Source organism: Brienomyrus brachyistius, chromosome 16, assembly GCF_023856365.1.
Source record: "Brienomyrus brachyistius isolate T26 chromosome 16, BBRACH_0.4, whole genome shotgun sequence".
NCBI lineage: Eukaryota > Metazoa > Chordata > Actinopteri > Osteoglossiformes > Mormyridae > Brienomyrus > Brienomyrus brachyistius.
In genome coordinates, this window is record NC_064548.1 from 902877 (window position 1) to 923668 (window position 20792).

Sequence of the window (20792 nt, forward strand, 5' to 3'; positions counted from 1 at the left end):
GGCTGGCTCATTACAGTTCCCCTAGCTAAAAACTACACAGAGGCATCTCAGCTTCACACTTCTGACCGCCTTCTTGCCCATCCTTGCATCTGTGCACTTTCTCACACATTCCACTGTCTGACATATTGTCTTTGTTGAGCAACAGTCTCGTGTTAGCTTGAGAAGAGCCTCTCACCTGACTCGTGTACCGTACTATGGCTTAAAATCGGACACTTCTCATAGCTTGCTGCTGCTCCAGGTTGACATTCACTGCATGTGGCTCAGGTGGGGAGATGGGCTCCAAAGAAAGAGGCAGAAAACGGCAAGAGTGGAGCTCACGGTTGTGCCGGAATAGCTCAGTTGGGAGAGCGTTAGACTGAAGATCTAAAGGTCCCTGGTTCAATCCCGGGTTCTGGCAGCACGTGACGTGAGTCTTGGAGCTCGTCTCCGCCTTGGGCTGCGATGTACCCACTGGTTCCATGGTGTAATGGTTAGCACTCTGGGCTCTGAATCCAGCGATCCGAGTTCAAATCTCGGTGGGACCTGTCATGGGCTCAGTTTTGCGCCCCAAGGCGCACTCTTGCCCAAAAACGTTTCTTTTGCACTTTTTGCATGTGGTGTAGCCGACCTTTTCCGCCGCTTGGCCGGTTAGCTCAGCTGGTTAGAGCGTGGTGCTAATAACGCCAAGGTCATGGGTTCGATCCCCATACGGGCCACGCTTTCTCTTTCTCCCGGTGGTCGGAGTGCTTGGAGATCAGAGATAAGGAAAATGAAAGTGTCCGACGTGATTATAAGAACACAGTCGTGCCAGATTCACCTGCGTCGTGGTGAGAAAAAGAAATGGAGGATACACGCATTTCTCTTAGCTGACAATTCTGCAGCAAGTGGACTGGCAAAGTGTACGTCTACATACACAATTTGCTCAAAGAGCGTAGTAGTTCTTGAAGAAAAATCCAACCCGCACTGTAAAACCATGCTGCCTTCTGGTGTTGTTTACAAGTTTCTGATGGAACGAGCTTTTTTGGAGGCATTTATTGGAAAAGTCGACGGAGTTGTCAAGCATCCCGAAGCAGCACTTCCACTAGAAGGTCCCAGAGTTCTTGTGCTTCAAGCACTTCAATTTATAAATACTCCGTTGATCTTAACAGTTGTGTGAAATGAGCTGTCATCACTCCGTTTTTGCTTTAGCAATTTTTCCGGTCTTTCGGCGGAAAGCCGGTCTCGTGTGTTTGCATGGGTGGTTCAGTGGTAGAATTCTCGCCTGCCACGCGGGAGGTCTGGGTTCGATTCCCGGCCAATGCAAAGCGGCTCTTTTAATAACTGTACACTCAGCGCTGAACTCCAGCTAATTCAGTCTTATCTCAAGACAGGTACTCCACATTTCCGCTCAACCCCTGGCAAGCGGAGCCCTGAGGCTGGCTCATTACAGTTCCCCTAGCTAAAAACTACACAGAGGCATCTCAGCTTCACACTTCTGACCGCCTTCTTGCCCATACTTGCATCTGTGCACTTTCTCACACATTCCACTGTCTGACATATTGTCTTTGTTGAGCAACAGTCTCGTGTTAGCTTGAGAAGAGCCTCTCACCTGACTCGTGTACCGTACTATGGCTTAAAATCGGACACTTCTCATAGCTTGCTGCTGCTCCAGGTTGACATTCACTGCATGTGGCTCAGGTGGGGAGATGGGCTCCAAAGAAAGAGGCAGAAAACGGCAAGAGTGGAGCTCACGGTTGTGCCGGAATAGCTCAGTTGGGAGAGCGTTAGACTGAAGATCTAAAGGTCCCTGATTCAATCCCGGGTTCTGGCAGCACGTGACGTGAGTCTTGGAGCTCGTCTCCGCCTTGGGCTGCGATGTACCGGCTGGTTCCATGGTGTAATGGTCAGCACTCTGGGCTCTGAATCCAGCGATCCGAGTTCAAATCTCGGTGGGACCTGTCATGGGCTCAGTTTTGCGCCCCAAGGCGCACTCTTGCCCAAAAACGTTTCTTTTCCACTTTTTGCATGTGGTGTAGCCGACCTTTTCTGCCGCTTGGCCGGTTAGCTCAGCTGGTTAGAGCGTGGTGCTAATAACGCCAAGGTCATGGGTTCGATCCCCATACGGGCCACGCTTTCTCTTTCTCCCGGTGGTCGGAGTGCTTGGAGATCAGAGATAAGGAAAATGAAAGTGTCCGACGTGATTATAAGAACACAGTCGTGCCAGATTCACCTGCGTCGTGGTGAGAAAAAGAAATGGAGGATACACGCATTTCTCTTAGCTGACAATTCTGCAGCAAGTGGACTGTCAAAGTGTACGTCTACATACACAATTTGCTCAAAGAGCGTAGTAGTTCTTGAAGAAAAATCCAACCCGCACTGTAAAACCATGCTGCCTTCTGGTGTTGTTTACAAGTTTCTGATGGAACGAGCTCTTTTGGAGGCATTTATTGGAAAAGTCGACGGAGTTGTCAAGCATCCCGAAGCAGCACTTCCACTAGAAGGTCCCAGAGTTCTTGTGCTTCAAGCACTTCAATTTATAAATACTCCGTTGATCTTAACAGTTGTGTGAAATGAGCTGTCATCACTCCGTTTTTGCTTTAGCAATTTTTCCGGTCTTTCGGCGGAAAGCCGGTCTCGTGTGTTTGCATGGGTGGTTCAGTGGTAGAATTCTCGCCTGCCACGCGGGAGGCCCGGGTTCGATTCCCGGCCAATGCAAAGCGGCTCTTTTAATAACTGTACACTCAGTACTGAACTCCAGCTAATTCAGTCTTATCTAAAAACAGGTACTCCACATTTCCGCTCAACCCCTGGCAATCGGAGCCCTGAGGCTGGCTCATTACAGTTCCCCTAGCTAAAAACTACACAGAGGCATCTCAGCTTCATACTTCTGACCGCCTTCTTGCCCATACTTGCATCTGTGCACTTTCTCACACATTCCACTGTCTGACATATTGTCTTTGTTGAGCAACAGTCTCGTGTTAGCTTGAGAAGAGCCTCTCACCTGACTCGTGTACCGTACTATGGCTTAAAATCGGACACTTCTCATAGCTTGCTGCTGCTCCAGGTTGACATTCACTGCATGTGGCTCAGGTGGGGAGATGGGCTCCAAAGAAAGAGGCAGAAAACGGCAAGAGTGGAGCTCACGGTTGTGCCGGAATAGCTCAGTTGGGAGAGCGTTAGACTGAAGATCTAAAGGTCCCTGGTTCAATCCCGGGTTCTGGCAGCACGTGACGTGAGTCTTGGAGCTCGTCTCCGCCTTGGGCTATGATGTACCCGCTGGTTCCATGGTGTAATGGTTAGCACTCTGGGCTCTGAATCCAGCGATCCGAGTTCAAATCTCGGTGGGACCTGTCATGGGCTCAGTTTTGCGCCCCAAGGCGCACTCTTGCCCAAAAACGTTTCTTTTGCACTTTTTGCATGTGGTGTAGCCGACCTTTTCTGCCGCTTGGCCAGTTAGCTCAGCTGCTTAGAGCGTGGTGCTAATAACGCCAAGGTCATGGGTTCGATCCCCATACGGGCCACGCTTTCTCTTTCTCCCGGTGGTCGGAGTGCTTGGAGATCAGAGGTAAGGAAAATGAAAGTGGCCGACGCGATTATAAGAACACAGTCGTGCCAGATTCACCTGCGTCGTGGTGAGAAAAAGAAATGGAGGATACACGCATTTCTCTTAGCTGACAATTCTGCAGCAAGTGGACTGGCAAAGTGTACGTCTACATACACAATTTGCTCAAAGAGCGTAGTAGTTCTTGAAGAAAAATCCAACCCGCACTGTAAAACCATGCTGCCTTCTGGTGTTGTTTACAACTTTCTGATGGAACGAGCTTTTTTGGAGGCATTTATTGGAAAAGTCGACGGAGTTGTCAAGCATCCCGAAGCAGCACTTCCACTAGAAGGTCCCAGAGTTCTTGTGCTTCAAGCACTTCAATTTATAAATACTCCGTTGATCTTAACAGTTGTGTGAAATGAGCTGTCATCACTCCGTTTTTGCTTTAGCAATTTTTCCGGTCTTTCGGCGGAAAGCCGGTCTCGTGTGTTTGCATGGGTGGTTCAGTGGTAGAATTCTCGCCTGCCACGCGGGAGGCCCGGGTTCGATTCCCGGCCAATGCAAAGCGGCTCTTTTAATAACTGTACACTCAGCGCTGAACTCCAGCTAATTCAGTCTTATCTCAAGACAGGTACTCCACATTTCCGCTCAACCCCTGGCAAGCGGAGCCCTGAGGCTGGCTCATTACAGTTCCCCTAGCTAAAAACTACACAGAGGCATCTCAGCTTCACACTTCTGACCGCCTTCTTGCCCATCCTTGCATCTGTGCACTTTCTCACACATTCCACTGTCTGACATATTGTCTTTGTTGAGCAACAGTCTCGTGTTAGCTTGAGAAGAGCCTCTCACCTGACTCGTGTACCGTACTATGGCTTAAAATCGGACACTTCTCATAGCTTGCTGCTGCTCCAGGTTGACATTCACTGCATGTGGCTCAGGTGGGGAGATGGGCTCCAAAGAAAGAGGCAGAAAACGGCAAGAGTGGAGCTCACGGTTGTGCCGGAATAGCTCAGTTGGGAGAGCGTTAGACTGAAGATCTAAAGGTCCCTGGTTCAATCCCGGGTTCTGGCAGCACGTGACGTGAGTCTTGGAGCTCGTCTCCGCCTTGGGCTGCAATGTACCCGCTAGTTCCATGGTGTAATGGTTAGCACTCCGGGCTCTGAATCCAGCGATCCGAGTTCAAATCTCGGTGGGACCTGTCATGGGCTCAGTTTTGCGCCCCAAGGCGCACTCTTGCCCAAAAACGTTTCTTTTGCACTTTTTGCATGTGGTGTAGCCGACCTTTTCTGCCGCTTGGCCGGTTAGCTCAGCTGCTTAGAGCGTGGTGCTAATAACGCCAAGGTCATGGGTTCGATCCCCATACGGGCCACGCTTTCTCTTTCTCCCGGTGGTCGGAGTGCTTGGAGATCAGAGGTAAGGAAAATGAAAGTGGCCGACGCGATTATAAGAACACAGTCGTGCCAGATTCACCTGCGTCGTGGTGAGAAAAAGAAATGGAGGATACACGCATTTCTCTTAGCTGACAATTCTGCAGCAAGTGGACTGGCAAAGTGTACGTCTACATACACAATTTGCTCAAAGAGCGTAGTAGTTCTTGAAGAAAAATCCAACCCGCACTGTAAAACCATGCTGCCTTCTGGTGTTGTTTACAACTTTCTGATGGAACGAGCTCTTTTGGAGGCATTTATTGGAAAAGTCGACGGAGTTGTCAAGCATCCCGAAGCAGCACTTCCACTAGAAGGTCCCAGAGTTCTTGTGCTTCAAGCACTTCAATTTATAAATACTCCGTTGATCTTAACAGTTGTGTGAAATGAGCTGTCATCACTCCGTTTTTGCTTTAGCAATTTTTCCGGTCTTTCGGCGGAAAGCCGGTCTCGTGTGTTTGCATGGGTGGTTCAGTGGTAGAATTCTCGCCTGCCACGCGGGAGGCCCGGGTTCGATTCCCGGCCAATGCAAAGCGGCTCTTTTAATAACTGTACACTCAGTACTGAACTCCAGCTAATTCAGTCTTATCTAAAAACAGGTACTCCACATTTCCGCTCAACCCCTGGCAAGCGGAGCCCTGAGGCTGGCTCATTACAGTTCCCCTAGCTAAAATCTACACAGAGGCATCTCAGCTTCACACTTCTGACCGCCTTCTTGCCCATCCTTGCATCTGTGCACTTTCTCACACATTCCACTGTCTGACATATTGTCTTTGTTGAGCAACAGTCTCGTGTTAGCTTGAGAAGAGCCTCTCACCTGACTCGTGTACCGTACTATGGCTTAAAATCGGACACTTCTCATAGCTTGCTGCTGCTCCAGGTTGACATTCACTGCATGTGGCTCAGGTGGGGAGATGGGCTCCAAAGAAAGAGGCAGAAAACGGCAAGAGTGGAGCTCACGGTTGTGCCGGAATAGCTCAGTTGGGAGAGCGTTAGACTGAAGATCTAAAGGTCCCTGGTTCAATCCCGGGTTCTGGCAGCACGTGACGTGAGTCTTGGAGCTCGTCTCCGCCTTGGGCTATGATGTACCCGCTGGTTCCATGGTGTAATGGTTAGCACTCTGGGCTCTGAATCCAGCGATCCGAGTTCAAATCTCGGTGGGACCTGTCATGGGCTCAGTTTTGCGCCCCAAGGCGCACTCTTGCCCAAAAACGTTTCTTTTGCACTTTTTGCATGTGGTGTAGCCGACCTTTTCTGCCGCTTGGCCAGTTAGCTCAGCTGCTTAGAGCGTGGTGCTAATAACGCCAAGGTCATGGGTTCGATCCCCATACGGGCCACGCTTTCTCTTTCTCCCGGTGGTCGGAGTGCTTGGAGATCAGAGGTAAGGAAAATGAAAGTGGCCGACGCGATTATAAGAACACAGTCGTGCCAGATTCACCTGCGTCGTGGTGAGAAAAAGAAATGGAGGATACACGCATTTCTCTTAGCTGACAATTCTGCAGCAAGTGGACTGGCAAAGTGTACGTCTACATACACAATTTGCTCAAAGAGCGTAGTAGTTCTTGAAGAAAAATCCAACCCGCACTGTAAAACCATGCTGCCTTCTGGTGTTGTTTACAACTTTCTGATGGAACGAGCTTTTTTGGAGGCATTTATTGGAAAAGTCGACGGAGTTGTCAAGCATCCCGAAGCAGCACTTCCACTAGAAGGTCCCAGAGTTCTTGTGCTTCAAGCACTTCAATTTATAAATACTCCGTTGATCTTAACAGTTGTGTGAAATGAGCTGTCATCACTCCGTTTTTGCTTTAGCAATTTTTCCGGTCTTTCGGCGGAAAGCCGGTCTCGTGTGTTTGCATGGGTGGTTCAGTGGTAGAATTCTCGCCTGCCACGCGGGAGGCCCGGGTTCGATTCCCGGCCAATGCAAAGCGGCTCTTTTAATAACTGTACACTCAGCGCTGAACTCCAGCTAATTCAGTCTTATCTCAAGACAGGTACTCCACATTTCCGCTCAACCCCTGGCAAGCGGAGCCCTGAGGCTGGCTCATTACAGTTCCCCTAGCTAAAAACTACACAGAGGCATCTCAGCTTCACACTTCTGACCGCCTTCTTGCCCATCCTTGCATCTGTGCACTTTCTCACACATTCCAATGTCTGACATATTGTCTTTGTTGAGCAACAGTCTCGTGTTAGCTTGAGAAGAGCCTCTCACCTGACTCGTGTACCGTACTATGGCTTAAAATCGGACACTTCTCATAGCTTGCTGCTGCTCCAGGTTGACATTCACTGCATGTGGCTCAGGTGGGGAGATGGGCTCCAAAGAAAGAGGCAGAAAACGGCAAGAGTGGAGCTCACGGTTGTGCCGGAATAGCTCAGTTGGGAGAGCGTTAGACTGAAGATCTAAAGGTCCCTGGTTCAATCCCGGGTTCTGGCAGCACGTGACGTGAGTCTTGGAGCTCGTCTCCGCCTTGGGCTATGATGTACCCGCTGGTTCCATGGTGTAATGGTTAGCACTCTGGGCTCTGAATCCAGCGATCCGAGTTCAAATCTCGGTGGGACCTGTCATGGGCTCAGTTTTGCGCCCCAAGGCGCACTCTTGCCCAAAAACGTTTCTTTTGCACTTTTTGCATGTGGTGTAGCCGACCTTTTCTGCCGCTTGGCCAGTTAGCTCAGCTGCTTAGAGCGTGGTGCTAATAACGCCAAGGTCATGGGTTCGATCCCCATACGGGCCACGCTTTCTCTTTCTCCCGGTGGTCGGAGTGCTTGGAGATCAGAGGTAAGGAAAATGAAAGTGGCCGATGCGATTATAAGAACACAGTCGTGCCAGATTCACCTGCGTCGTGGTGAGAAAAAGAAATGGAGGATACACGCATTTCTCTTAGCTGACAATTCTGCAGCAAGTGGACTGGCAAAGTGTACGTCTACATACACAATTTGCTCAAAGAGCGTAGTAGTTCTTGAAGAAAAATCCAACCCGCACTGTAAAACCATGCTGCCTTCTGGTGTTGTTTACAACTTTCTGATGGAACGAGCTTTTTTGGAGGCATTTATTGGAAAAGTCGACGGAGTTGTCAAGCATCCCGAAGCAGCACTTCCACTAGAAGGTCCCAGAGTTCTTGTGCTTCAAGCACTTCAATTTATAAATACTCCGTTGATCTTAACAGTTGTGTGAAATGAGCTGTCATCACTCCGTTTTTGCTTTAGCAATTTTTCCGGTCTTTCGGCGGAAAGCCGGTCTCGTGTGTTTGCATGGGTGGTTCAGTGGTAGAATTCTCGCCTGCCACGCGGGAGGCCCGGGTTCAATTCCCGGCCAATGCAAAGCGGCTCTTTTAATAACTGTACACTCAGCGCTGAACTCCAGCTAATTCAGTCTTATCTCAAGACAGGTACTCCACATTTCCGCTCAACCCCTGGCAAGCGGAGCCCTGAGGCTGGCTCATTACAGTTCCCCTAGCTAAAAACTACACAGAGGCATCTCAGCTTCACACTTCTGACCGCCTTCTTGCCCATCCTTGCATCTGTGCACTTTCTCACACATTCCACTGTCTGACATATTGTCTTTGTTGAGCAACAGTCTCATGTTAGCTTGAGAAGAGCCTCTCACCTGACTCGTGTACCGTACTATGGCTTAAAATCGGACACTTCTCATAGCTTGCTGCTGCTCCAGGTTGACATTCACTGCATGTGGCTCAGGTGGGGAGATGGGCTCCAAAGAAAGAGGCAGAAAACGGCAAGAGTGGAGCTCACGGTTGTGCCGGAATAGCTCAGTTGGGAGAGCGTTAGACTGAAGATCTAAAGGTCCCTGGTTCAATCCCGGGTTCTGGCAGCACGTGACGTGAGTCTTGGAGCTCGTCTCCGCCTTGGGCTGCAATGTACCCGCTAGTTCCATGGTGTAATGGTTAGCACTCCGGGCTCTGAATCCAGCGATCCGAGTTCAAATCTCGGTGGGACCTGTCATGGGCTCAGTTTTGCGCCCCAAGGCGCACTCTTGCCCAAAAACGTTTCTTTTGCACTTTTTGCATGTGGTGTAGCCGACCTTTTCTGCCGCTTGGCCGGTTAGCTCAGCTGGTTAGAGCGTGGTGCTAATAACGCCAAGGTCATGGGTTCGATCCCCATACGGGCCACGCTTTCTCTTTCTCCCGGTGGTCGGAGTGCTTGGAGATCAGAGGTAGGGAAAATGAAAGTGTCCGACGTGATTATAAGAACACAGTCGTGCCAGATTCACCTGCGTCGTGGTGAGAAAAAGAAATGGAGGATACACGCATTTCTCTTAGCTGACAATTCTGCAGCAAGTGGACTGGCAAAGTGTACGTCTACATACACAATTTGCTCAAAGAGCGTAGTAGTTCTTGAAGAAAAATCCAACCCGCACTGTAAAACCATGCTGCCTTCTGGTGTTGTTTACAAGTTTCTGATGGAACGAGCTTTTTTGGAGGCATTTATTGGAAAAGTCGACGGAGTTGTCAAGCATCCCGAAGCAGCACTTCCACTAGAAGGTCCCAGAGTTCTTGTGCTTCAAGCACTTCAATTTATAAATACTCCGTTGATCTTAACAGTTGTGTGAAATGAGCTGTCATCACTCCGTTTTTGCTTTAGCAATTTTTCCGGTCTTTCCGCGGAAAGCCGGTCTCGTGTGTTTGCATGGGTGGTTCAGTGGTAGAATTCTCGCCTGCCACGCGGGAGGCCCGGGTTCGATTCCCGGCCAATGCAAAGCGGCTCTTTTAATAACTGTACACTCAGCGCTGAACTCCAGCTAATTCAGTCTTATCTCAAGACAGGTACTCCACATTTCCGCTCAACCCCTGGCAAGCGGAGCCCTGAGGCTGGCTCATTACAGTTCCCCTAGCTAAAAACTACACAGAGGCATCTCAGCTTCACACTTCTGACCGCCTTCTTGCCCATCCTTGCATCTGTGCACTTTCTCACACATTCCACTGTCTGACATATTGTCTTTGTTGAGCAACAGTCTCGTGTTAGCTTGAGAAGAGCCTCTCACCTGACTCGTGTACCGTACTATGGCTTAAAATCGGACACTTCTCATAGCTTGCTGCTGCTCCAGGTTGACATTCACTGCATGTGGCTCAGGTGGGGAGATGGGCTCCAAAGAAAGAGGCAGAAAACGGCAAGAGTGGAGCTCACGGTTGTGCCGGAATAGCTCAGTTGGGAGAGCGTTAGACTGAAGATCTAAAGGTCCCTGGTTCACTCCCGGGTTCTGGCAGCACGTGACGTGAGTCTTGGAGCTCGTCTCCGCCTTGGGCTGCAATGTACCTGCTGGTTCCATGGTGTAATGGTTAGCACTCTGGGCTCTGAATCCAGCGATCCGAGTTCAAATCTCGGTGGGACCTGTCATGGGCTCAGTTTTGCGCCCCAAGGCGCACTCTTGCCCAAAAACGTTTCTTTTGCACTTTTTGCATGTGGTGTAGCCGACCTTTTCTGCCGCTTGGCCGGTTAGCTCAGCTGGTTAGAGCGTGGTGCTAATAACGCCAAGGTCATGGGTTCGATCCCCATACGGGCCACGCTTTCTCTTTCTCCCGGTGGTCGGAGTGCTTGGAGATCAGAGGTAGGGAAAATAAAAGTGTCCGACGTGATTATAAGAACACATTCGTGCCAGATTCACCTGCGTCGTGGTGAGAAAAAGAAATGGAGGATACACGCATTTCTCTTAGCTGACAATTCTGCAGCAAGTGGACTGGCAAAGTGTACGTCTACATACACAATTTGCTCAAAGAGCGTAGTAGTTCTTGAAGAAAAATCCAATCCGCACTGTAAAACCATGCTGCCTTCTGGTGTTGTTTACAAGTTTCTGATGGAACGAGCTTTTTTGGAGGCATTTATTGGAAAAGTCGACGGAGTTGTCAAGCATCCCGAAGCAGCACTTCCACTAGAAGGTCCCAGAGTTCTTGTGCTTCAAGCACTTCAATTTATAAATACTCCGTTGATCTTAACAGTTGTGTGAAATGAGCTGTCATCACTCCGTTTTTGCTTTAGCAATTTTTCCGGTCTTTCGGCGGAAAGCCGGTCTCGTGTGTTTGCATGGGTGGTTCAGTGGTAGAATTCTCGCCTGCCACGCGGGAGGCCCGGGTTCGATTCCCGGCCAATGCAAAGCGGCTCTTTTAATAACTGTACACTCAGCGCTGAACTCCAGCTAATTCAGTCTTATCTCAAGACAGGTACTCCACATTTCCGCTCAACCCCTGGCAAGCGGAGCCCTGAGGCTGGCTCATTACAGTTCCCCTAGCTAAAAACTACACAGAGGCATCTCAGCTTCACACTTCTGACCGCCTTCTTGCCCATCCTTGCATCTGTGCACTTTCTCACACATTCCACTGTCTGACATATTGTCTTTGTTGAGCAACAGTCTCGTGTTAGCTTGAGAAGAGCCTCTCACCTGACTCGTGTACCGTACTATGGCTTAAAATCGGACACTTCTCATAGCTTGCTGCTGCTCCAGGTTGACATTCACTGCATGTGGCTCAGGTGGGGAGATGGGCTCCAAAGAAAGAGGCAGAAAACGGCAAGAGTGGAGCTCACGGTTGTGCCGGAATAGCTCAGTTGGGAGAGCGTTAGACTGAAGATCTAAAGGTCCCTGGTTCACTCCCGGGTTCTGGCAGCACGTGACGTGAGTCTTGGAGCTCGTCTCCGCCTTGGGCTGCAATGTACCTGCTGGTTCCATGGTGTAATGGTTAGCACTCTGGGCTCTGAATCCAGCGATCCGAGTTCAAATCTCGGTGGGACCTGTCATGGGCTCAGTTTTGCGCCCCAAGGCGCACTCTTGCCCAAAAACGTTTCTTTTGCACTTTTTGCATGTGGTGTAGCCGACCTTTTCTGCCGCTTGGCCGGTTAGCTCAGCTGGTTAGAGCGTGGTGCTAATAACGCCAAGGTCATGGGTTCGATCCCCATACGGGCCACGCTTTCTCTTTCTCCCGGTGGTCGGAGTGCTTGGAGATCAGAGGTAGGGAAAATAAAAGTGTCCGACGTGATTATAAGAACACATTCGTGCCAGATTCACCTGCGTCGTGGTGAGAAAAAGAAATGGAGGATACACGCATTTCTCTTAGCTGACAATTCTGCAGCAAGTGGACTGGCAAAGTGTACGTCTACATACACAATTTGCTCAAAGAGCGTAGTAGTTCTTGAAGAAAAATCCAATCCGCACTGTAAAACCATGCTGCCTTCTGGTGTTGTTTACAAGTTTCTGATGGAACGAGCTTTTTTGGAGGCATTTATTGGAAAAGTCGACGGAGTTGTCAAGCATCCCGAAGCAGCACTTCCACTAGAAGGTCCCAGAGTTCTTGTGCTTCAAGCACTTCAATTTATAAATACTCCGTTGATCTTAACAGTTGTGTGAAATGAGCTGTCATCACTCCGTTTTTGCTTTAGCAATTTTTCCGGTCTTTCGGCGGAAAGCCGGTCTCGTGTGTTTGCATGGGTGGTTCAGTGGTAGAATTCTCGCCTGCCACGCGGGAGGCCCGGGTTCCATTCCCGGCCAATGCAAAGCGGCTCTTTTAATAACTGTACACTCAGCGCTGAACTCCAGCTAATTCAGTCTTATCTCAAGACAGGTACTCCACATTTCCGCTCAACCCCTGGCAAGCGGAGCCCTGAGGCTGGCTCATTACAGTTCCCCTAGCTAAAAACTACACAGAGGCATCTCAGCTTCACACTTCTGACCGCCTTCTTGCCCATCCTTGCATCTGTGCACTTTCTCACACATTCCACTGTCTGACATATTGTCTTTGTTGAGCAACAGTCTCGTGTTAGCTTGAGAAGAGCCTCTCACCTGACTCGTGTACCGTACTATGGCTTAAAATCGGACACTTCTCATAGCTTGCTGCTGCTCCAGGTTGACATTCACTGCATGTGGCTCAGGTGGGGAGATGGGCTCCAAAGAAAGAGGCAGAAAACGGCAAGAGTGGAGCTCACGGTTGTGCCGGAATAGCTCAGTTGGGAGAGCGTTAGACTGAAGATCTAAAGGTCCCTGGTTCAATCCCGGGTTCTGGCAGCACGTGACGTGAGTCTTGGAGCTCGTCTCCGCCTTGGGCTGCAATGTACCCGCTGGTTCCATGGTGTAATGGTTAGCACTCTGGGCTCTGAATCCAGCGATTCGAGTTCAAATCTCGGTGGGACCTGTCATGGGCTCAGTTTTGCGCCCCAAGGCGCACTCTTGCCCAAAAACGTTTCTTTTGCACTTTTTGCATGTGGTGTAGCCAACCTTTTCTGCCGCTTGGCCGGTTAGCTCAGCTGGTTAGAGCGTGGTGCTAATAACGCCAAGGTCATGGGTTCGATCCCCATACGGGCCACGCTTTTTCTTTCTCCCGGTGGTCGGAGTGCTTGGAGATCAGAGGTAAGGAAAATGAAAGTGTCCGACGTGATTATAAGATCACAGTCGTGCCAGATTCACCTGCGTCGTGGTGAGAAAAAGAAATGGAGGATACACGCATTTCTCTTAGCTGACAATTCTGCAGCAAGTGGACTGGCAAAGTGTACGTCTACATACACAATTTGCTCAAAGAGCGTAGTAGTTCTTGAAGAAAAATCCAACCCGCACTGTAAAGCCATGCTGCCTTCTGGTGTTGTTTACAAGTTTCTGATGGAACGAGCTTTTTTGGAGGCATTTATTGGAAAAGTCGACGGAGTTGTCAAGCATCCCGAAGCAGCACTTCCACTAGAAGGTCCCAGAGTTCTTGTGCTTCAAGCACTTCAATTTATAAATACTCCGTTGATCTTAACAGTTGTGTGAAATGAGCTGTCATCACTCCGTTTTTGCTTTAGCAATTTTTCCGGTCTTTCCGCGGAAAGCCGGTGTCGTGTGTTTGCATGGGTGGTTCAGTGGTAGAATTCTCGCCTGCCACGCGGGAGGCCCGGGTTCGATTCCCGGCCAATGCAAAGCGGCTCTTTTAATAACTGTACACTCAGCGCTGAACTCCAGCTAATTCAGTCTTATCTCAAGACAGGTACTCCACATTTCCGCTCAACCCCTGGCAAGCGGAGCCCTGAGGCTGGCTCATTACAGTTCCCCTAGCTAAAAACTACACAGAGGCATCTCAGCTTCACACTTCTGACCGCCTTCTTGCCCATCCTTGCATCTGTGCACTTTCTCACACATTCCACTGTCTGACATATTGTCTTTGTTGAGCAACAGTCTCGTGTTAGCTTGAGAAGAGCCTCTCACCTGACTCGTGTACCGTACTATGGCTTAAAATCGGACACTTCTCATAGCTTGCTGCTGCTCCAGGTTGACATTCACTGCATGTGGCTCAGGTGGGGAGATGGGCTCCAAAGAAAGAGGCAGAAAACGGCAAGAGTGGAGCTCACGGTTGTGCCGGAATAGCTCAGTTGGGAGAGCGTTAGACTGAAGATCTAAAGGTCCCTGGTTCAATCCCGGGTTCTGGCAGCACGTGACGTGAGTCTTGGAGCTCGTCTCCGCCTTGGGCTGCAATGTACCCGCTGGTTCCATGGTGTAATGGTTAGCGCTCTGAATCCAGCGATCCGAGTTCAAATCTCGGTGGGACCTGTCATGGGCGCAGTTTTGCGCCCCAAGGCGCACTCTTGCCCAAAAACGTTTCTTTTGCACTTTTTGCATGTGGTGTAGCCGACCTTTTCTGCCGCTTGGCCGGTTAGCTCAGCTGGTTAGAGCGTGGTGCTAATAACGCCAAGGTCATGGGTTCGATCCCCATACGGGCCACGCTTTCTCTTTCTCCCGGTGGTCGGAGTGCTTGGAGATCAGAGGTAGGGAAAATAAAAGTGTCCGACGTGATTATAAGAACACATTCGTGCCAGATTCACCTGCGTCGTGGTGAGAAAAAGAAATGGAGGATACACGCATTTCTCTTAGCTGACAATTCTGCAGCAAGTGGACTGGCAAAGTGTACGTCTACGTACACAATTTGCTCAAAGAGCGTAGTAGTTCTTGAAGAAAAATCCAATCCGCACTGTAAAACCATGCTGCCTTCTGGTGTTGTTTACAAGTTTCTGATGGAACGAGCTTTTTTGGAGGCATTTATTGGAAAAGTCGACGGAGTTGTCAAGCATCCCGAAGCAGCACTTCCACTAGAAGGTCCCAGAGTTCTTGTGCTTCAAGCACTTCAATTTATAAATACTCCGTTGATCTTAACAGTTGTGTGAAATGAGCTGTCATCACTCCGTTTTTGCTTTAGCAATTTTTCCGGTCTTTCGGCGGAAAGCCGGTCTCGTGTGTTTGCATGGGTGGTTCAGTGGTATAATTCTCGCCTGCCACGCGGGAGGCCCGGGTTCGATTCCCGGCCAATGCAAAGCGGCTCTTTTAATAACTGTACACTCAGCGCTGAACTCCAGCTAATTCAGTCTTATCTCAAGACAGGTACTCCACATTTCCGCTCAACCCCTGGCAAGCGGAGCCCTGAGGCTGGCTCATTACAGTTCCCCTAGCTAAAAACTACACAGAGGCATCTCAGCTTCACACTTCTGACCGCCTTCTTGCCCATCCTTGCATCTGTGCACTTTCTCACACATTCCACTGTCTGACATATTGTCTTTGTTGAGCAACAGTCTCGTGTTAGCTTGAGAAGAGCCTCTCACCTGACTCGTGTACCGTACTATGGCTTAAAATCGGACACTTCTCATAGCTTGCTGCTGCTCCAGGTTGACATTCACTGCATGTGGCTCAGGTGGGGAGATGGGCTCCAAAGAAAGAGGCAGAAAACGGCAAGAGTGGAGCTCACGGTTGTGCCGGAATAGCTCAGTTGGGAGAGCGTTAGACTGAAGATCTAAAGGTCCCTGGTTCAATCCCGGGTTCTGGCAGCACGTGACGTGAGTCTTGGAGCTCGTCTCCGCCTTGGGCTGCAATGTACCCGCTGGTTCCATGGTGTAATGGTTAGCACTCTGGGCTCTGAATCCAGCGATCCGAGTTCAAATCTCGGTGGGACCTGTCATGGGCTCAGTTTTGCGCCCCAAGGCGCACTCTTGCCCAAAAACGTTTCTTTTGCAATTTTTGCATGTGGTGTAGCCAACCTTTTCTGCCGCTTGGCCGGTTAGCTCAGCTGCTTAGAGCGTGGTGCTAATAACGCCAAGGTCATGGGTTCGATCCCCATACGGGCCATGCTTTTTCTTTCTCCCGGTGGTCGGAGTGCTTGGAGATCAGAGGTAAGGAAAATGAAAGTGTCCGACGTGATTATAAGATCACAGTCGTGCCAGATTCACCTGCGTCGTGGTGAGAAAAAGAAATGGAGGATACACGCATTTCTCTTAGCTGACAATTCTGCAGCAAGTGGACTGGCAAAGTGTACGTCTACATACACAATTTGCTCAAAGAGCGTAGTAGTTCTTGAAGAAAAATCCAACCTGCACTGTAAAACCATGCTGCCTTCTGGTGTTGTTTACAAGTTTCTGATGGAACGAGCTTTTTTGGAGGCATTTATTGGAAAAGTCGACGGAGTTGTCAAGCATCCCGAAGCAGCACTTCCACTAGAAGGTCCCAGAGTTCTTGTGCTTCAAGCACTTCAATTTATAAATACTCCGTTGATCTTAACAGTTGTGTGAAATGAGCTGTCATCACTCCGTTTTTGCTTTAGCAATTTTTCCGGTCTTTCCGCGGAAAGCCGGTCTCGTGTGTTTGCATGGGTGGTTCAGTGGTAGAATTCTCGCCTGCCACGCGGGAGGCCCGGGTTCGATTCCCGGCCAATGCAAAGCGGCTCTTTTAATAACTGTACACTCAGCGCTGAACTCCAGCTAATTCAGTCTTATCTCAAGACAGGTACTCCACATTTCCGCTCAACCCCTGGCAAGCGGAGCCCTGAGGCTGGCTCATTACAGTTCCCCTAGCTAAAAACTACACAGAGGCATCTCAGCTTCACACTTCTGACCACCTTCTTGCCCATCCTTGCATCTGTGCACTTTCTCACACATTCCACTATCTGACATATTGTCTTTGTTGAGCAACAGTCTCGTGTTAGCTTGAGAAGAGCCTCTCACCTGACTCGTGTACCGTACTATGGCTTAAAATCGGACACTTCTCATAGCTTGCTGCTGCTCCAGGTTGACATTCACTGCATGTGGCTCAGGTGGGGAGATGGGCTCCAAAGAAAGAGGCAGAAAACGGCAAGAGTGGAGCTCACGGTTGTGCCGGAATAGCTCAGTTGGGAGAGCGTTAGACTGAAGATTTAAAGGTCCCTGGTTCAATCCTGGGTTCTGGCACCACGTGTCGTGAGTCTTGGAGCTCGTCTCCGCCTTGGGCTGCGATGTACCCGCTGGTGTAATGGTTAGCACTCTGGGCTCTGAATCCAGCGATCCGAGTTCAAATCTCGGTGGGACCTGTCATGGGCTCAGTTTTGCGCCCCAAGGCGCACTCTTGCCCAAAAACGTTTCTTTTGCACTTTTTGCATGTGGTGTAGCCGACCTTTTCTGCCGCTTGGCCGGTTAGCTCAGCTGGTTAGAGCGTGGTGCTAATAACGCCAAGGTCATGGGTTCGATCCCCATACGGGCCACGCTTTCTCTTTCTCCCGGTGGTCGGAGTGCTTGGAGATCAGAGGTAGGGAAAATGAAAGTGTCCGACGTGATGATAAGAACACAGTCGTGCCAGATTCACCTGCGTCGTGGTGAGAAAAAGAAATGGAGGATACACGCATTTCTCTTAGCTGACAATTCTGCAGCAAGTGGACTGGCAAAGTGTACGTCTACATACACAATTTGCTCAAAGAGCGTAGTAGTTCTTGAAGAAAAATCCAACCCGCACTGTAAAACCATGCTGCCTTCTGGTGTTGTTTACAACTTTCTGATGGAACGAGCTTTTTTGGAGGCATTTATTGGAAAAGTCGACGGAGTTGTCAAGCATCCCGAAGCAGCACTTCCACTAGAAGGTCCCAGAGTTCTTGTGCTTCAAGCACTTCAATTTATAAATACTCCGTTGATCTTAACAGTTGTGTGAAATGAGCTGTCATCACTCCGTTTTTGCTTTAGCAATTTTTCCGGTCTTTCGGCGGAAAGCCGGTCTCGTGTGTTTGCATGGGTGGGTCAGTGGTAGAATTCTCGCCTGCCACGCGGGAGGCCCGGGTTCGATTCCCGGCCAATGCAAAGCGGCTCTTTTAATAACTGTACACTCAGCGCTGAACTCCAGCTAATTCAGTCTTATCTCAAGACAGGTACTCCACATTTCCGCTCAACCCCTGGCAAGCGGAGCCCTGAGGCTGGCTCGTTACAGTTCCCCTAGCTAAAAACTACACAGAGGCATCTCAGCTTCACACTTCTGACCGCCTTCTTGCCCATCCTTGCATCTGTGCACTTTCTCACACATTCCACTGTCTGACATATTGTCTTTGTTGAGCAACAGTCTCGTGTTAGCTTGAGAAGAGCCTCTCACCTGACTCGTGTACCGTACTATGGCTTAAAATCGGACACTTCTCATAGCTTGCTGCTGCTCCAGGTTGACATTCACTGCATGTGGCTCAGGTGGGGAGATGGGCTCCAAAGAAAGAGGCAGAAAACGGCAAGAGTGGAGCTCACGGTTGTGCCGGAATAGCTCAATTGGGAGAGCGTTAGACTGAAGATCTAAAGGTCCCTGGTTCAATCCCGGGTTCTGGCAGCACGTGACGTGAGTCTTGGAGCTCGTCTCCGCCTTGGGCTGCGATGTACCCGCTGGTTCCATGGTGTAATGGTTAGCACTCTGGGCTCTGAATCCAGCGATCCGAGTTCAAATCTCGGTGGGACCTGTCGTGGGCTCAGTTTTGCGCCCCAAGGCGCACTCTTGCCCAAAAACGTTTCTTTTGCACTTTTTGCATGTGGTGTAGCGGACCTTTTCTGCCGCTTGGCCGGTCAGCTCAGCTGATTAGAGCGTGGTGCTAATAACACCAAGGTCATGGGTTCGATCCCCATACGGGCCACGCTTTCTCTTTCTCCCGGTGGTCGGAGTGCTTGGAGATCAGAGGTAGGGAAAATGAAAGTGTCCGACGTGATGATAAGGACACAGTCGTGCCAGATTCACCTGCGTCGTGGTGAGAAAAAGAAATGGAGTATACACGCATTTCTCTTAGCTGACAATTCTGCAGCAAGTGGACTGGCAAAGTGTACGTCTACATACACAATTTGCTCAAAGAGCGTAGTAGTTCTTGAAGAAAAATCCAACCCGCACTGTAAAACCATGCTGCCTTCTGGTGTTGTTTACAAGTTTCTGATGGAACGAGCTTTTTTGGAGGCATTTATTGGAAAAGTCGACGGAGTTGTCAAGCATCCCGAAGCAGCACTTCCACTACAAGGTCCCAGAGTTCTTGTGCTTCAAGCACTTCAATTTATAAATACTCCGTTGATCTTAACAGTTGTGTGAAATGAGCTGTCATCACTCCGTTTTTGCTTTAGCAATTTTTCCGGTCTTTCGGCGGAAAGCCGGTCTCGTGTGTTTGCATGGGTGGGTCAGTGGTAGAATTCTCGCCTGCCACGCGGGAGGCCCGGGTTCGATTCCCGGCCAATGCAAAGCGGCTCTTTTAATAACTGTACACTCAGCGCTGAACTCCAGCTAATTCAGTCTTATCTCAAGACAGGTACTCCACATTTCCGCTCAACCCCTGGCAAGCGGAGCCCTGAGGCTGGCTCATTACAGTTCCCCTAGCTAAAAACTACACAGAGGCATCTCAGCTTCACACTTCTGACCGCCTTCTTGCCCATCCTTGCATCTGTGCACTTTCTCACACATTCCACTGTCTGACATATTGTCTTTGTTGAGCAACAGTCTCGTGTTAGCTTGAGAAGAGCCTCTCACCTGACTCGTGTACCGTACTATGGCTTAAAATCGGACACTTCTCATAGCTTGCTGCTGCTCCAGGTTGACATTCACTGCATGTGGCTCAGGTGGGGAGATGGGCTCCAAAGAAAGAGGCAGAAAACGGCAAGAGTGGAGCTCACGGTTGTGCCGGAATAGCTCAATTGGGAGAGCGTTAGACTGAAGATCTAAAGGTCCCTGGCTCAATCCCGGGTTCTGGCAGCACGTGACGTGAGTCTTGGAGCTCGTCTCCGCCTTGGGCTGCGATGTACCCGCTGGTTCCATGGTGTAATGGTTAGCACTCTGGGCTCTGAATCCAGCGATCCGAGTTCAAATCTCGGTGGGACCTGTCGTGGGCTCAGTTTTGCGCCCCAAGGCGCACTCTTGCCCAAAAACGTTTCTTTTGCACTTTTTGCATGTGGTGTAGCGGACCTTTTCTGCCGCTTGGCCGGTCAGCTCTGCTGGTTAGAGCGTGGTGCTAATAACACCAAGGTCATGGGTTCGATCCCCATACGGGCCACGCTTTCTCTTTCTCCCGGTGGTCGGAGTGCTTGGAGATCAGAGGTAGGGAAAATGAAAGTGTCCGACGTGATGATAATGTAACCCACTTAAAGTGAGCAGGACCAAGGGTGTCGTGGTTCTCCAGTCCTATAGATGGCACTGTCTTTAATTCGGTTGAGCTTTTTTATCGCTATCGCCCCGGTTAACTGAGTTGTCTCTCTGATCGCGGGAAAAAAAAAGAAAGGGAGAGATAAGAGAAGCGGCTGCAGGTGAAAAAGCTGATTTATGCATCAGGTGAGAGAAGAGAAAGAAAGAAAGAAAAAAAAGGGTTTATGTTTAAAAGTAAATTTTAATTATTGTCATTGATAAGTGCACCAGAAGCGCTCGTGTTGCATTATCTAGTTGGGTTAACTTTCGAGCGATTCTCCGATTGGATTTCTTTTCTTTTCTTTGTTATATTCTGCGACATGTGATGGCGAGCCACCGATTCTACGTATTAGAGCTGTGAAGTGCCCAGCTACGTTCGAAACCAGTCAGCCTACCTCCCAGTCGGCGGATGCAGTTTTCTCCTGGGCGCAGATAAGATAGATGAGATCTCCTAATATATTTCTTTGTTTTATTTGTAAACTACTTGGTTAGTATT

General features: G+C 49.7%; 27 non-coding genes across 27 annotated transcripts; all 27 read left to right on the plus strand.

Moving 5' to 3' along the window:
* Window positions 1–324: 324 nt before the first annotated feature.
* Window positions 325–397, plus strand: trnaf-gaa (transfer RNA phenylalanine (anticodon GAA)). The gene has a single exon. It is a non-coding gene; the product is annotated as a tRNA-Phe (tRNA).
* A 55-nt stretch (window positions 398–452) lies between these two features.
* trnaq-cug (transfer RNA glutamine (anticodon CUG)) lies at window positions 453–524 on the plus strand. Its single transcript has one exon. It is a non-coding gene; the product is annotated as a tRNA-Gln (tRNA).
* A 97-nt stretch (window positions 525–621) lies between these two features.
* On the plus strand, window positions 622–695 carry trnai-aau (transfer RNA isoleucine (anticodon AAU)). The gene has a single exon. It is a non-coding gene; the product is annotated as a tRNA-Ile (tRNA).
* Window positions 696–1844: 1149 nt separating this feature from the next.
* Window positions 1845–1916, plus strand: trnaq-cug (transfer RNA glutamine (anticodon CUG)). The gene has a single exon. It is a non-coding gene; the product is annotated as a tRNA-Gln (tRNA).
* A 97-nt stretch (window positions 1917–2013) lies between these two features.
* trnai-aau (transfer RNA isoleucine (anticodon AAU)) lies at window positions 2014–2087 on the plus strand. The gene has a single exon. It is a non-coding gene; the product is annotated as a tRNA-Ile (tRNA).
* Window positions 2088–3108: 1021 nt separating this feature from the next.
* On the plus strand, window positions 3109–3181 carry trnaf-gaa (transfer RNA phenylalanine (anticodon GAA)). The gene has a single exon. It is a non-coding gene; the product is annotated as a tRNA-Phe (tRNA).
* A 55-nt stretch (window positions 3182–3236) lies between these two features.
* On the plus strand, window positions 3237–3308 carry trnaq-cug (transfer RNA glutamine (anticodon CUG)). The gene has a single exon. It is a non-coding gene; the product is annotated as a tRNA-Gln (tRNA).
* Window positions 3309–4500: 1192 nt separating this feature from the next.
* Window positions 4501–4573, plus strand: trnaf-gaa (transfer RNA phenylalanine (anticodon GAA)). Its single transcript has one exon. It is a non-coding gene; the product is annotated as a tRNA-Phe (tRNA).
* Window positions 4574–5892: 1319 nt separating this feature from the next.
* trnaf-gaa (transfer RNA phenylalanine (anticodon GAA)) lies at window positions 5893–5965 on the plus strand. Its single transcript has one exon. It is a non-coding gene; the product is annotated as a tRNA-Phe (tRNA).
* Window positions 5966–6020: 55 nt separating this feature from the next.
* Window positions 6021–6092, plus strand: trnaq-cug (transfer RNA glutamine (anticodon CUG)). Its single transcript has one exon. It is a non-coding gene; the product is annotated as a tRNA-Gln (tRNA).
* Window positions 6093–7284: 1192 nt separating this feature from the next.
* Window positions 7285–7357, plus strand: trnaf-gaa (transfer RNA phenylalanine (anticodon GAA)). Its single transcript has one exon. It is a non-coding gene; the product is annotated as a tRNA-Phe (tRNA).
* Window positions 7358–7412: 55 nt separating this feature from the next.
* Window positions 7413–7484, plus strand: trnaq-cug (transfer RNA glutamine (anticodon CUG)). Its single transcript has one exon. It is a non-coding gene; the product is annotated as a tRNA-Gln (tRNA).
* A 1192-nt stretch (window positions 7485–8676) lies between these two features.
* trnaf-gaa (transfer RNA phenylalanine (anticodon GAA)) lies at window positions 8677–8749 on the plus strand. Its single transcript has one exon. It is a non-coding gene; the product is annotated as a tRNA-Phe (tRNA).
* Window positions 8750–8973: 224 nt separating this feature from the next.
* Window positions 8974–9047, plus strand: trnai-aau (transfer RNA isoleucine (anticodon AAU)). The gene has a single exon. It is a non-coding gene; the product is annotated as a tRNA-Ile (tRNA).
* Window positions 9048–10196: 1149 nt separating this feature from the next.
* trnaq-cug (transfer RNA glutamine (anticodon CUG)) lies at window positions 10197–10268 on the plus strand. The gene has a single exon. It is a non-coding gene; the product is annotated as a tRNA-Gln (tRNA).
* A 97-nt stretch (window positions 10269–10365) lies between these two features.
* Window positions 10366–10439, plus strand: trnai-aau (transfer RNA isoleucine (anticodon AAU)). Its single transcript has one exon. It is a non-coding gene; the product is annotated as a tRNA-Ile (tRNA).
* A 1149-nt stretch (window positions 10440–11588) lies between these two features.
* On the plus strand, window positions 11589–11660 carry trnaq-cug (transfer RNA glutamine (anticodon CUG)). Its single transcript has one exon. It is a non-coding gene; the product is annotated as a tRNA-Gln (tRNA).
* Window positions 11661–11757: 97 nt separating this feature from the next.
* On the plus strand, window positions 11758–11831 carry trnai-aau (transfer RNA isoleucine (anticodon AAU)). The gene has a single exon. It is a non-coding gene; the product is annotated as a tRNA-Ile (tRNA).
* A 1021-nt stretch (window positions 11832–12852) lies between these two features.
* On the plus strand, window positions 12853–12925 carry trnaf-gaa (transfer RNA phenylalanine (anticodon GAA)). The gene has a single exon. It is a non-coding gene; the product is annotated as a tRNA-Phe (tRNA).
* Window positions 12926–13149: 224 nt separating this feature from the next.
* Window positions 13150–13223, plus strand: trnai-aau (transfer RNA isoleucine (anticodon AAU)). The gene has a single exon. It is a non-coding gene; the product is annotated as a tRNA-Ile (tRNA).
* A 1021-nt stretch (window positions 13224–14244) lies between these two features.
* Window positions 14245–14317, plus strand: trnaf-gaa (transfer RNA phenylalanine (anticodon GAA)). Its single transcript has one exon. It is a non-coding gene; the product is annotated as a tRNA-Phe (tRNA).
* Window positions 14318–14534: 217 nt separating this feature from the next.
* trnai-aau (transfer RNA isoleucine (anticodon AAU)) lies at window positions 14535–14608 on the plus strand. Its single transcript has one exon. It is a non-coding gene; the product is annotated as a tRNA-Ile (tRNA).
* A 1021-nt stretch (window positions 14609–15629) lies between these two features.
* trnaf-gaa (transfer RNA phenylalanine (anticodon GAA)) lies at window positions 15630–15702 on the plus strand. The gene has a single exon. It is a non-coding gene; the product is annotated as a tRNA-Phe (tRNA).
* A 55-nt stretch (window positions 15703–15757) lies between these two features.
* trnaq-cug (transfer RNA glutamine (anticodon CUG)) lies at window positions 15758–15829 on the plus strand. Its single transcript has one exon. It is a non-coding gene; the product is annotated as a tRNA-Gln (tRNA).
* A 1481-nt stretch (window positions 15830–17310) lies between these two features.
* On the plus strand, window positions 17311–17384 carry trnai-aau (transfer RNA isoleucine (anticodon AAU)). The gene has a single exon. It is a non-coding gene; the product is annotated as a tRNA-Ile (tRNA).
* Window positions 17385–18533: 1149 nt separating this feature from the next.
* trnaq-cug (transfer RNA glutamine (anticodon CUG)) lies at window positions 18534–18605 on the plus strand. The gene has a single exon. It is a non-coding gene; the product is annotated as a tRNA-Gln (tRNA).
* Window positions 18606–19925: 1320 nt separating this feature from the next.
* trnaq-cug (transfer RNA glutamine (anticodon CUG)) lies at window positions 19926–19997 on the plus strand. Its single transcript has one exon. It is a non-coding gene; the product is annotated as a tRNA-Gln (tRNA).
* The last annotated feature ends 795 nt before the right edge of the window (window positions 19998–20792 follow it).